This window comes from Arachis ipaensis, chromosome B6 (genome assembly GCF_059453495.1).
Source record: "Arachis ipaensis isolate K30076 ecotype BB chromosome B6, ASM5945349v1, whole genome shotgun sequence".
NCBI classification, from domain to species: domain Eukaryota; kingdom Viridiplantae; phylum Streptophyta; class Magnoliopsida; order Fabales; family Fabaceae; genus Arachis; species Arachis ipaensis.
The window spans coordinates 104,425,494-104,438,654 of NC_142441.1; the positions used below are offsets into that span (position 1 = coordinate 104,425,494).

The 13,161-nt window shown below is 40.1% G+C and overlaps 2 non-coding genes across 2 annotated transcripts; both read left to right on the forward strand.

Annotated features, from left to right (window-relative positions):
* The first annotated feature begins 2,102 nt into the window (after positions 1-2,102).
* LOC148562139 (small nucleolar RNA R71) lies at positions 2,103-2,206 on the forward strand. The gene has a single exon (XR_015887696.1). It is a non-coding gene; the product is annotated as a small nucleolar RNA R71 (small nucleolar RNA).
* Positions 2,207-12,410: 10,204 nt separating this feature from the next.
* Positions 12,411-12,518, forward strand: LOC148562140 (small nucleolar RNA R71). Its single transcript, XR_015888202.1, has one exon. It is a non-coding gene; the product is annotated as a small nucleolar RNA R71 (small nucleolar RNA).
* Positions 12,519-13,161: the final 643 nt, after the last annotated feature.

Here is a 13,161-nt window from a genome sequence, read left to right on the forward strand (position 1 = left end):
CTTATGTTTTCTCAGCACACTAAGCAGTTGCTCCTCTTGTTGGGAAGTGAGTTCCCTTGCAATGATAACTGGGAATCTCTGATTATCCTCAAGGTAAGCATACTTGAGGTGGGGAGGAAGTGGCTTTAATTCCAATTTCTGCTCATGGCTAGGCTCTGGATCATCCAGGGCTAGTGATATTGGCACGGTGTCTTCATTATGTTCAGAGGGTGTCCCCACACTTTGACCTTACTCCATATACTTCTCTTCTACTTCTTCTTGGTGAACTTCAGCTACAGTTTCATCAATGATGTCGCACTGGAAGATAGAATGATCTTCCGGCGGGTGCTTCATAGCTTCATTTAAACTGAAACTCACTGCTCTGCCATCTATCTCAAAGGAGTAAGTTCCTGAGAATGCATCCAGCTTGTACTTCGAAATCTTCAGGAATGGTCTTCCAAGCAGGATTGATTATGGTCTTCCTGAGTCATTAGGGGGCATTTCTAGGATATAGAAGTCAATGGAAAATGTGAGCCCTTTAATGCTCACTAATACATCTTCAGCAATTCCAACTACCGTAATAATACTTTTATCTGCTAACACAAAATGAGCTGCCGACCTTTTTAAGGGAGGGAGCCTCAAAGCATCATATATAGACAATGGCATTATACTAACACACGCTCCTAAATCACACATGCAGTCAGAAAATATTACACCTCCAATGGTACAGTTAACCATGCATGGACCTGGGTCACTACATTTTTCAGATATACCTCCCATTAAAGCAGATATAGAACTACCTAAAGGAATAGTTTTTAATTCATTAATTTTATCTTTATGTATGCACAAATCTTTCAGAAACTTTGCATATTTAGGTACTTGTTGAATAACATCAAAAAGGGGAACAGTTACCTCAACCTTTTTGAAAATTTCTACCATTTTGGGATCAAGTTCCATCTGCTTCCTGGAATTCCTTGCAAGGTGTGGAAATGGAATAGGAATGGCGCCATTTGCAGCCTCTGCATCCTTTGGTGCTCCATTCCTTTGCTGAGCTACTTCTTCTTCAACCTTGTCTTGTACTTCTTTTTCCTCTTCAGCATCTTCCACTTCAACTATATCTTCAACTGCGGCGTGTTCTATTGGGCTTGGCTCCTCATGATTCCTCTCTTGAAGTGTGGTTCTGGATCTCAGAGTGATGGCATTGATGCCACCCTTGGGGTTAGGTAAGGGTTGAGAAGGAATTCCACTGGAGCTTGAAGGTTGGTTGGTGGAAGCAGGTAATGAATCTATTTGGGAAACGAGAGCTTGTAAAGTGGCATTCAGACCATTTAGAGTAGAGTTCAGTGTAGTTTGCATGTCTTGTTGTCCTTGTGCAAGAGAACAAAGCATCTCGTAATTTGATGAGGAAGTAGGATAAGTGATCTGAGGGGCCTGTTGTTGGTTGTGCTGGGGTCCTTGTGACTGCCTCAGGTGAGGTGCTCTGTAAGGCTGGTTCTGATTCTGCTGTCTGTTATTGTTATTCCACCTCTGATTTCCATTGTTGTCTCTGCTTCCTCTATTATAGTTGTCCCTCCAGCCATGGTTGGAATTATCTCTCCAACCTTGGTTGGAGTTATCTTGCCATCTTTGGTTATAGTTCCCACCTAGGTTGTAGTTGTCGCCTTGTTGATTGTATCCTTGATTCGGGCGGTCATAGAAGTTATGAGTAGCTACCACAGTGTTGTCTTCTTGTTGGAGCTGCGGGCACTCATCAGTGTAATGACTATAATAAGCACAGATTCCGCATATTCTTTGGGGGACTAGCTGTTGGCTTTGTTGTGGTGGGGAAGGCTGAGTTTGTTGTTGATTCAACTGCATCTGCTTCAGTAGGTTGGTCATTTCACATATAGCTTGTGTAACGACAGTAGTCTCACTACTAGAGGAAACCTCTGCAACAGTCTTTGAGTGGCTGTTCCTGTGTCTGTGATTTCTAGTAGACTCAGCTAAGTCGCTGATTAGTTGCGATGCTTCATCTGTGGTCTTGTACTTTTTCAGAGAAACCATTACTAGCACCATCTAGTGTAGTCTTATCCCGAGGCTTCATGCCCTGAGTGAAGTAGCTGATCAACACTAACCTATCAATCATGTGATGGGGGCATGCGTCCAGAAGGTTCTTAAAGCGCTCCCAATACTCATAGAGAGTCTCTGATTCTCCTTGAATAATGCAGGAAATCTCTTTCCTCAATCTATCTGTAACTTCAGCTGGAAAGTATTTTTCAGGAATTCTCTCCTGAGCATATCCCAGTTGGTAACAGTTGCTTCAGGTTGAGAGTAGTACCACTCCCTCGCCTTTTCTTCGAGAGAAAACGGGAAGGCGGTTAACAGAATAGAAGTTTTATTTGCACCATGACGCCTAATAGTAGAACAGGCAGTCTGAAAATCCCTTAGGTGCTTGATAGGCTCTTGAGCAGGTAAGCCATGAAACTTGGGCATCAAGTTGATTAGTGCAGTCTTCAGTTCAAAATCTGCAGCCAGAGTTGGATGATGCACTTGATACGGCTGTAGTGTAAAATCTGGGGCTCCAGCTTCCTGGAGAGTAATCCTCATAGGTGCTGCCATTCTATCTGCACGTGAGTCAACTGAATCAGTAGTAAAGTAGCTTATTTCTTCCTCAGATGGCAGTTCAGATTCGCCCTCAGATGAGACTGGTGAATCAATAACAATCATTTCACCACCCTTAGAGGCTAACCTGCGCCGGGCTCGCCTAATATGTGAAATAGTTCTTTCAATTTCAGAATCAAATGCAGCTAAGCTCGGATCAGGCAGTGAACACGTCATTCAATGAAAGAAACATACAGCTCATGGTAACAAAAATAAAATATGCAAATAAAATAAAAATATGTACACTAATTAATAATTCAGCACACAATTGCAACTCCCCAGCAACGGCGCCAAAAATTGATGCGTGGCAGAAATTAGGCCAATTAAGAGATTATAATATAATAGAACAGTGTTGCGAGTATAGCTCTTAACCAGCAAAAATCTACCTCATCAATGAGTATGAGTCAAAAATTTATAATAAAAATTTAGAAAGGTCGTCTCCCAATGAGTTGCTAGAAAGGGTGCTAAGTTATTAATCTGGAGTTTTCCTAGAATTTTGAGAGTTGAATGACAGAAAATAAATAATTGTAATTAAGTGCAATGAAAATTAAAAGGAATTTATATTATTCAAAATAAAAAGCCTTGACTGGGGGAATGATTAATTGGAAGTTCTATCCTTATTGGAATTCTCTCAAGTGTAGTATAAAGAGGTTGTTGTTTTCACTTAGTTAACCCTTACTAAATAAAGGAAAGTCAAGTGATTGAGCTAACTCTTATTCGTAAATCCTAGTCCTCTCCCTTGGGAAGGTCTAGCGTTAGTAAATACAGAATTAGCCAACAACTTCCAATTTAACTAATCAATTAAGCATTCCAACTCAAGTGTCTCCTCTTAACAACCCCCATGTCAAGTAGGGAATCTACTCTATTGATATGGATACCATCTTCGTTATTGGGAGTTTGGAATAGAAAAGAGACATGATAATTTAAATAAAATAGGGATTCAAAATTAATTAAAAGTAAAAGTAATCCTTTGCATTAACAATCCATGAAAATAATCCAATTGTAACTCTAAACAAGAATTAAGAATATGGCATAAATAAAAGAGTAAGGAAACAAACTAGAATAGTATCTTCAACGGAGGTGATGACTCTTCAATATCCAAAAGCAAAAGCATAAAACTAATAAACTATGAATGTAAAGAAAACCTAGAGGAAGGGTAATTTTCTCTTTAGATTCAGATCTAAAAACCTAAAACTATCCTAATGAGAATGTGTGAATGTCTGTCGAGTCTCTGCAGGTTCCTTGGCTCTAGTCTGTGTTTCTGAGCCGAAAACTGGGTCAAAACTCGGCCCGAAATCACCCCCAGCATTTTCTGTTATTTCTGCAGATCGCGCAGGTCACGCGTACACGTCAGTCACGCGTGCGCGTCATTTGGCAAATTTTCATGTCATGCGTACGCGTCAACCACGCGTGCACATCTTTTGTGCAGACTCCAATCCACGCGTACGCGTCAGGCACGCGCACGCGTCGCTGCCAATTTCTCAATTCCGCGTGCTCGCGTGAGCCATGTGTGCGCGACGGTACTCGCTGGTTATCTCTTTGGTTTCTTGTGTTCCTTCCATTTTTTGCAAGCTTCCTCTCCATTCTCTAAGCCATTCCTGCCCTATAAAGCCTGAAACACTTAACACACAGATGGAGACCAATTTTGAAAAGATAAGTAGTTAGGAGGTTAGGAAAGATATTTTGAAAAGATATTTTTGAAAAAGATAAGATAAGAAGATATTTTTGAAAAGATATGATTGAAGTTAGTTTTGAAAAAGATTTGATTTTTTAAAATCTCAATTAATGACTTGATTCATAAGAAATCACAAGATATGATTCTAGAACTTAAAGTTTGAATCTTTCTTAACAAGCAAGTAACAAACTTCAAATTTTTGAATCAAAACATTAATTGTTTATGTTATTTTCGAAAATTTGGTGTAAAAATAAGAAAAAGATTTTTGAAAAATATTTTTGGAATTTTCGAAAATAACTAAAAATTTTGAAAAAGATTTGATTTTTGAAAAAGATTTTGAAAAAGATAAGATTTTCAAATTGAAAATTTGATTTGACTCATGAGAAACAATTTGATTTTAAAAATTTTTGAAAAAGTCAATCCAAATTTTCGAATTTGAGGAGAGAAAAAAGGAGAAGATATTTTTTTTGATTTTTGAAACTTTTATGAAAAACATGAAAATTATGCAATGCATGAAATTTTTAGATCAAAACAATGAATGTATGCAAGAATGCTATGAATGTCAAGATGAACACCAAGAACACTTTGAAGATCATGATGAACATCAAGAACACATTTTTGAAAAATTTCTAATGCAAAGAAGACATGCAAGACACCAAACTTAGAATTCTTTAATGCTTAGACATTAAGAATTTAAGAATGCATATGAAAAACATGAAAAGACACAAAACAAAAATTCATCAAGATCAAACAAGAAGACTTACCAAGAACAACTTGAAGATCATGAAGAACACTATGAATGCATGATATTTTCGAAAAAATGCAAGATGCATATGCAAGTGACACCAAACTTATGATATGACTCAAGACTCAAACAAGAAACAGAAAATATTTTTTATTTTTATGATTTTCTAATTTTTTTGGATTTTTATTTTATATTTTTCGAAAATTAAAAGGAAAAATAAGGATTCCAAAAATTTTTAATATGAATTCCAGGAATCTTGCCATGTTAGTCTAAAGCTTCAGTCCAGGAATTAGACATGGCTCACTAGCCAGCCAAGCTTTCAAAGAAAGCTTCAGTCCAAAACACTAGACATGGCCAATGGCCAGCCAAGCTTCAGCAGGTGATCATGGATCAGCAGCAGGTAGATGAGCAACAACTAAATTGCTCTTGATAACAAATTGCAAGCCTCAGTCCAAATAAATTTAGACATGGCTTTACAGCCAGCCAGGCTTCAACATGCTTCATGAAACACTAGAATTCATTCTTAAAAATTCTGAAGCCATAGAATAATTTATTTTTGAAAACATTTTTTTTTTCAAAAACAAAAGAAAAATTTTTGAAAAAATTTTTGAAAAGAAAACGAAAAGAAAATTACCCAATCTGAGCAACAAGATGAGCCGTCAGTTGTCCAAACTCGAACAATCCCCGGCAACGGCGCCAAAAACTTGGTGCACGAAATTGTGATGTCCAGGCTCGAACAATCCCTGGTAATGGCTCCAAAGCTTGGTGCTTTGATCTTAATTCATAATTGTCACAACTTCGATACAACTAACCAGCAAGTGCACTGGGTCGTCCAAGTAATACCTTACGTGAGTAAGGGTCGAATCCCACGGAGATTGTTGGTATGAAGTAAGGTATGGTCACCTTGTAAATCTCAGTCAGGCGGATTTAAACATGATACTTTATTAGATTAAAATAAACAATAAAAGGGATAGAGATACTTATGTAGATTCATTCGCAGGAATTTCAGATAAGCGAATAGAGATGCTTTTCGTTCCTCTGAACCTCTGCTTTCCTGCTATCTTCATCCAATCAGTCTTACTCCTTTCCATGGCTGGCCTTATGTGATACATCACCACTGTCAATGGCTACTTTCGGTCATCTCTCGGGAAAATGATCCAATGCCCTGTCACGGCACGGCTAATCGTCTGGAGGCATCACCCTTGTCAATGGCTTCATCTTATCCTCTCAGTGAATAATCTGCTCACGCACCGGTACCCTGTCACGGCACGGCTATTCATCTGTCGGTTCTCGATCATGCTGGAATAGGATTTACTATCCTTTTGCGTCTGTCACTAACGCCCAACAATCGCGAGTTTGAAGCTCATCACAGTCATTCAATCATTGAATCCTACTCAGAATACCACAGACAAGGTTTAGACCTTCCGGATTCTCTTGAATGCCGCCATCATTCTAGCGTACGCCACGAAGATTCTGGTTAGGAGATCTAAGAGATATTCATTCTAGCTTATTTCATGTAGAACGGAAGTGTTTGTCAGGCACGCGTTCATAAGGGGGAAGGATGATGAGCGTCACACATAATCATCACCTTCATCACGTTCTTGGGTGCGAATGGATATCTTAGAAGCGAAATAAGAAGAATTGAATAGAAAACAGAAGTACTTTGCATTAATCTTTGAAGAACAGCAGAGCTCCACACCTTAATCTATGGAGTGTAGAAACTCTACCGTATGAAAATACATAAGTGAAGGTTCAGGCATGGCCGAGAGGCCAGCCCCTCTGATCTAAGAACCAGGCGTCCAAAGATGATCCTAAGATCCTAAGATGATCAAAAGATTAGTAAAAGGTCCTATTTATAATAAACTAGTCACTAGGGTTTACATGAGTAAGTAATTGATGCATAAATCCACTTTCTGGGCCCACTTGGTGTGTGTTTGGGCTGAGCCTGAGTGTTGCACGTGCAGAGGCCATTTGTGGAGTTGAACGCCAGTTTCTGTGCCAGTTTGGGCGTTCAACTCTGGTTTTGGATCCTTTTCTGGCGCTGGACGCCAGATTTGGGCAGAAGGCTGGCGTTGAACGCCAGTTTACGTCGTCAATTCTTGGCCAAAGTATGGACTATTATATATTGCTGGAAAGCCCTGGATGTCTACTTTCCAACGCAATTGGAAGCGCGCCATTTTGAGTTCTGTAGCTCCAGAAAATCTACTTTGAGTGCAGGGAGGTCAGAATCCAACAGCATCAGCAGTCCTTTTTCAACCTCTGAATCTGATTTTTGCTCAAGTCCCTCAATTTCAGCCAGAAAATACCTGAAATCACAGAAAAACACACAAACTCATAGTAAAGTCCAGAAATGTGAATTTAACATAAAAACTAATGAAAACATCCCTAAAAGTAACTAGATCCTATTAAAAACATACTAAAAACAATGCCAAAAAGCGTATAAATTATCCGCTCATCACAACACCAAACTTAAATTGTTGCTTGTCCCCAAGCAACTAAAAATCAAATAGGAAAAAAAAGAAGAGAATATACTATAAATTCCAAACTATCAATGAAACATAGCTCCAATCATATGAGCGGGACTTATAGCTTTTTGCCTCTTGAATAGTTTTGGCATCTCACTTTATCCATTGAAGTTTAGAATGATTGGTTTCTATAGGAACTTTAGATTTCGAATAGTGTTATTGACTTTCCTAGTTCAGTATGATGATTCTTGAACACAGCTTCTTTATGAGTCTTGGCCGTGGCCCTAAGCACTTTGTTTTCCAGTATTACTACCGGATACATAAATGCCACAGACACATAATTGGGTGAACCTTTTCAGATTGTGACTCAGCTTTGCTAAAGTCCCCAATTAGAGGTGTCCAAGGTTCTTAAGCACACTCTTCTTTTGCTTTGGACCTTGACTTTAACCGCTCAGTCTCAAGTTTTCACTTGACACCTTCACGCCACAAGCACATGGTTAGGGACAGCTTGGTTTAGCCGCTTAGACCAGGATTTTATTCCTTTAGGCCCTCCTATCCACTGATGCTCAAAGCCTTGGGATCCTTTTTATTTGCCCTTGCCTTTTGGTTTTAAGGGTTATTGGCTTTTTCTGCTTGCTTTTTCTTTTTCTTTTTTTTTTATATTTTTTTTTTCGCCTACTTTTTTTTCTTTTTTTTTTTTCTGCAAGCTTTGTTCTTTGCTGCTTTTTCTTGCTTCAAGAATCATTTTTATGATTTTTCAGATTATCAAATAACATGTCTCCTAGTCATTATTCTTTCAAGAGCCAACATATTTAACATTCTTAAACAACAACTTCAAAAGACATATGCACTGTTCAAGCATACATTCAGAAAACAAGAAGCATTGTCACCACATCAATATAATTAAGCTAAGTTCAAGGATAAATTCGAAACTCATGTACTTCTTGTTCTTTTGAATTAAAACATTTTTCATTTAAGAGAGGTGATGGATTCATAGGACATTTATATCTTTAAGACAAAGTTACTAACTACTAATGATCATGTAATGAAGGCACAAACATAGATAAGAACATAACATAGAAAACGAAAAACAGAGAAAGCAAGAACAAGGAATGAATCCACCTTAGTGATGGTGGCGTTTCCTTCTTGAGGAACCAATGATGTCCTTGAGCTCTTCTATGTCTCTTCCTTGTCTTTGTTGCTCCTCCCTCATTGCTTTTTGATCTTCTCTTATTTCATGGAGCATGATGGAGTGCTCTTGATGTTCCACCCTTAGTTGTCCCATATTGGAACTCAATTCTTCTAGGGAGGTGTTGATGTGCTCCCAATAGTTTTGTGGAGGAAAGTGCATTTGAGGCATTTCCGGAATCTCATGGTGATGAGCTTCATACGCCTCTTGAGCTCCATGAGTGGGCTCTCTTGCTTGCTCCATCTTTTTCTTAGTGATGGGCTTGTCCTCTTTAATGAGAATATCTCCCTCTATGTCAATCCTAGCTGAATTGCATAGGTGGCAAATGAGGTGAGGGAAGGCTAACCTTGCCATAGTGGAGGACTTGTCAGCCACCTTGTAGAGTTCTTAAGGTATAATCTCATGAAATTCCACCTCTTCTCCAATCATGATGCTATGGATCATGATGGCCCGGTCTATAGTAACTTCAGACCGGTTGCTAGTGGGAATGATTGAGCATTGAATAAACTCCAACCATCCTCTAGCTATAGGCTTGAGGTCCAATCTTCTTAGTTGAACCGGCTTGCCTTTGGAGTCAATCTTCCATTGAGCTCCTTCTACACATATGTCCATAAGGACTTGGTCCAACCTTTGATCAAAGTTGACCCTCCTTGTGTAGGGGCATGCGTTCTCTTCCATGTATGGCAAGTTGAACGCCAACCTCACATTCTCCGGACTAAAATCTAAGTATTTCCCCCGAACCATTATAACATAGTTCTTTGGATCCGGGTTCTTACTTTGATCATGGTTCTTGGTGATCCATGCATTGGCATAGAACTCTTGAACCATTAGGATGCCGACTTGTTGGATGGGTTTTGTTAGAACTTCCCAACCTCTTCTTTGAATTTCATGTCGGATTTCCGGATACTCATTTCTTTTGAGTTTAAAAGGGACCTCAGGGATCACCTTCTTCTTGGCCACAACATCATAGAAGTGGTCTTGATGGGCTTTGGAGATGAACCTTTCCATCTCCCATGACTCGGATGTGGAAGCTTTTGTCTTCCCTTTCCCTCTTCTAGAGGATTCTCCGGTCTTAGATGCCATCAATGGTAATGGAAAAACAAAAAAGCTATGCTTTAACCACACCAAACTTAGAATATTGCTCGCCCTCGAGCAATAAACAAAAGAATAGAAGAAGAAGAAGAAGAAGAAATATGGAGAGGGAGAGGGAGATGAGGTTTCGGCCAAGAGGAGTGTAGAGGGGTGTCTTGTGTGAATTTGATGAAGAATGGAGGTCTTTATATAGGGAAGGGAGGGGGGTTAAGGTTCGGCCATATGGGTGGGTTTGGGTGGGAAATTGGTTTTGAATTTTGATGGTAGGTGGAGTTTATGAGGTAGGTTTATGGGGAAGAGGAGATGGATGTGAGTGGTGAAGGTTTAGTGGGGAAGAGAGATTGAGGTGATTGGTGAGGGGTTTTTTTTTTTTTTTTTTTTTTGGGAAGAGTGTTTATGGGGTTGTGTGAAAGAGAGTGGTGAGAAGAAGTGAGTGGAGGTAGGTGGGGATCCTGTGGGGTCCACAGATCCTGAGTGGATCCTGTGGGGTCCACAGATCCTGAGGTGTTCAAGGATTTACATCCCTGCACCATTAGGCATGTAAAAATGCCTTTGTATCCAACTCTGGGCGTTCAGCGCCAGGTTGGTGGCCATTTTGGGCATTCAACGCCCATTTGTGTGCCATTTCTGGCGTTGAACGCCAGAACTATGCCTGTTCTGGCGTTCAGCGCCCAGAAGCTGCCCATTTTGGGCGTTCAGCACCAGAACCATGCTCTGTTCTGGCGCTGAACGCCAGACAGATGCTCCTCCAGGGTGTGATTTTTCTTCTGCTGTTTTTGATTCCGTTTTCAATTTTTCTATTTATTTTGTGACTCCACATGATCATGAACCTAAGAAAACATGAAAAACAATAAAAATAAGAATTAGATAAACATTGGGTTGCCTCCCAACAAGCGCTTCTTTAATGTCAATAGCTTGACAGTGGGCTCTCATGGAGCCTCACAGATGTGCAGAGCTTTGTTGAGACTCTCCAACACCAAACTTAGAGTTTGGATATGGGAGTTCAACACTAAACTTAGAGTTTGGTTGTGGCCTCCCAACACCAAACTTAGAGTTTGACTGTGGGGGCTCTGGTTGACTCTGCTTGGAGAGAAGCTTTTCCTGCTTCCTCCCCATGGTTGCAGAGGGAGATCCTTGAGTTTTGAATACAAGGGAGTTCTCATTCCATTGAAGGAATATTTCACCTCTGTCAACATCAATCACAGCTCTTGCTGTGGCCAGGAAAGGTCTTCCTAGGATGATAGATTCATCCTCTTCCTTTCCAGTATCCAGGACTATGAAATCAGTAGGTATGTAAAGGCCTTCAACCTTTACTAATACATCTTCTACTTGTCCATAAGCCTGTCTTCTTGAGCTGTCTGCCATCTCTAGTGAGATTTTAGCAGCTTGCACCCCATAGACTCCCAGTTTCTCTATTACAGAGAGGGGCATGAGGTTTATCCCTGAACCAAGGTCACACAGAGCCTTAAAGATCATGGTGCCTATGGTACAAGGGATTATGAACTTTCCAGGATCCTGTCTCTTCTGAGGCAATGTCAGTTGATCCAGATCACTTAGTTCATTGATGAACAAGGGAGGTTCAACTTCCCAAGCATCAATGCCAAACAATTTGGCATTCAGCTTCATGATTGCACCAAGAAACTTGGCAGTTTGCTCTTCAGTGACATCCTCATTCTCTTCAGAAGAGGAATACTCATCAGAGCTCATGAAGGGCATAAGGAGGTTCAATGGGATCTCTATAGTCTCTAGATGAGTCTCAGAGTCCTTTGATTCCCCAGAGGGAAGCTCCTTATTGATCACTGGACGTCCCAGGAGGTCTTCCTCCTTGGGATTCACGTCCTCTCCTTTCCTCACAGGTTCGGCCATGGCACTTATGTCAATGGCCTTGCACTCTCCTTTTGGGTTATCTTCTGTATTGCTTGGGAGAGTACTAGGAGGGATTTCAGTGATCCTTTTACTCAGCTGGCCCACTTGTGCTTCCAAATTTCTAATGGAAGACCTTGTTTCATTCATGAAACTTACAGTGGCCTTAGATAGATCAGAGACTAGATTTGCTAAATTAGAAGCGTTTTGTCCAGAGTTCTCTGTCTGTTGCTGAGTTGATGATGGAAAAGGCTTGCTATTGCTAAACCTGTTTCTTCCACCATTATTAAAGCCTTGTTGGGGCTTTTGATCCTTCCATGAGAAATTTGGATGATTTCTCCATGTTGAGTTATAGGTGTTTCCATAAGGTTCACCTAAGTAATTTACCTCTGCTATTACAGGGTGCTCAGGATCATAGGCTTCTTCTTCAGAAGATGCCTCTTGAGTACTGTTGGATGCAGCTTGCATTCCATGCAGACTCTGAGAGATCATATTGACTTGCTGAGTCAATATTTTATTCTGAGCCAATATGGCATTCAGAGTATCAACTTCAAGAACTCCCTTCTTCATAGGCGTCCCATTATTCACAGGATTCCTTTCAGAAGTGTACATGAACTGGTTATTAGCAACCATGTCAATGAGTTCTTGAGCTTCTGCAGGCGTTTTCTTTAGGTGAATGGATCCACCTGCAGAAGTGTCCAGTGACATCTTTGATAGCTCAGACAGACCATCATAGAATATATCCAGGATGGTCCATTCTGAAAGCATGTCAGAAGGACACTTTTTGGTCAACTGTTTGTATCTTTCCCAAGCTTCATAGAGAGATTCACCTTCTTTCTGTCTGAAGGTTTGAACATCAGCTCTAAGCTTGATCAGCTTTTGAGGAGGAAAGTACTTGGCTAAGAAAGCCGTGACCAGCTTATCCCAAGAGTTCAGGCTGTCTTTAGGTTGAGAATCCAACCATAATCTAGCTCTGTCTCTTACAGCAAAAGGGAAAAGCATGAGCCTGTAGACTTCAGGATCTATTCCATTAGTCTTAACAGTATCACATATCTGCAAGAATTCAGTTAAGAACTGAAAAGGATCTTCAGATGGAAGTCCATGAAACTTGCAGTTCTGCTGCATCAGAGAAACTAATTGAGGTTTCAGCTCAAAGTTGTTTGCTCCAATGGCAGGAATGGAGATGCTTCTTCCATGTAAATTGGAATTAGGTGCAGTAAAGTCACCAAGCATCTTCCTTACATTATTATTATTTTCGGCTGCCATCTCCTCTGCCTGTTCGAAAATTTCTGAAAGGTTATCTCTGGATTGTTGTATTTTAGCTTCTCTTAATTTTCTCTTCAGAGTCCTTTCAGGTTCTGGATCTGCTTCCACAAGAATGTTCTTATCCTTGCTCCTGCTCATATGACAAGGAAGAATGGCCAGAAAAATGATAATAATAATAGAGATCCTCTATACCACAGTATAGGGATCCCTTTGTGAGTGGAAGAGAAGGGGGAGATAAAGAATGTAA